Here is a 1,542-nt window from a genome sequence, read left to right on the forward strand (position 1 = left end):
ACATAAATCCAGTAGCCCAAACAAGATGTCCAAATAAGAACATCCATTCCCAAACCGATAAACTATTCATACCAAAGGGGTTATATCCATTGATAAGTTGAGAAGAGTTTAACCATAAATAATCCCTTAACCAGCCCATTAAATAAGAGGAAGATTCATTAAACTGTGAAACGTTACCATGCCATAATGTGATGTGCTTCCAATGCCAATAAAAAGTAACCCATCCAATAGTATTTAATATCCAAAAAACTACCAAATAAAATGCGTCCCATGCCGAAATATCACAATTACCACCTCGTCCTAGGCCATCGCGCGGAAAACTATAACCGAAATCCTTTTTATCTGGCATTAACTTAGAACCACGTGCATCTAAAGCACCTTTTACTAAGATCAATGTAGTTGTATGTAAACCAAGAGCAATAGCATGATAAACTAAAAAGTCTCCAGGACCTATTGTTAAGAATAATGAATTACTATTTTCATTAAAAGCATTTAACCAACCCGGCAACCAGATGCTTCGACCCGCATTGAATGCTGGGCCACTCGTTGACGATAAAAGTACATCAAACCCATATGAAGTTTTACCATGAGCAGATTGTATCCATTGAGAAAATATAGGTTCAATCAAGATTTGCTTCTCCGAAGTGCCAAAGGCAAGCATGACATTATTATGAACATAAAGTCCCAGGGTATGGAATCCTAGAAAGAGGCTGGCCCAACTTAAATAAGATATGATAGATTCTTTATGATCTAACATTCTTGCCAATACATTATCTTCGTTTTGCTCCGAATTGTAATCTCTAATGAAAAATATAGCTCCATGAGCAAAAACTCCTGTCATGATGAATCCTGCAATATATTGGTGGTGGGTATATAATGCAGCTTGAGTAGTGAAGTCCTGTCCTATGAATGCATAAGCAGGTAAAGAGTACATGTGTTGAGCTACCAAAGAAGTAATAACCCCTAAAGAAGCTAGAGCAAGGCCTAATTGAAAATAAAGCGAATTGTTGATTGTGTCATAAAGACCCTTATGTCCATGCCCCAATCACCCTCCCGGAGGAATATGTGCATCTAAAAGATCTTTCATACTGTGCCCAATCTCGAAATTGGTTCTATACATATGACCAGTAACGATAAAAATAAATGCAATAGCTAAATGGTGATGGGCAATATCAGTCAACCATAAACTTTGCGTTTGTGGATGGAATCCCCCGAGAAGAGTTAGAATAGCAGTTCCCGCCCCTTGGGAGGTACCAAATAAATGACTACTTGAATCGGGGTTTTGAGCATAAAGATTCCATTGACCTGTAAAAAGTGGGCCTAACCCTTAGGGATGCGGTAATACATCTAAGAAATTATTCCACCGAATGTACTCCCCTCTGGATGCAGGAATAGCAACATGGACTAAATGCCCTGTCCAAGCCAAGGAATTTACGCCAAAAAGTCCTAACAAATGATGATTCAGACGAGATTCGGCATTTTTGAATCAGGAAATGCTCGGTTTCCATTTCGGTTGTAGGTGTAACCAACCTGCTATTAAGG

At 38.7% G+C, this 1,542-nt stretch overlaps 1 pseudogene; it reads right to left on the bottom strand.

Annotated features, from left to right (window-relative positions):
- Positions 1-7: 7 nt before the first annotated feature.
- Positions 8-1,537, bottom strand: LOC124891514 (annotated as a pseudogene).
- Between the last annotated feature and the right edge of the window lie 5 nt (positions 1,538-1,542).

This window comes from Capsicum annuum, unplaced genomic scaffold (genome assembly GCF_002878395.1).
Source record: "Capsicum annuum cultivar UCD-10X-F1 unplaced genomic scaffold, UCD10Xv1.1 ctg36496, whole genome shotgun sequence".
Lineage (NCBI taxonomy): Eukaryota > Viridiplantae > Streptophyta > Magnoliopsida > Solanales > Solanaceae > Capsicum > Capsicum annuum.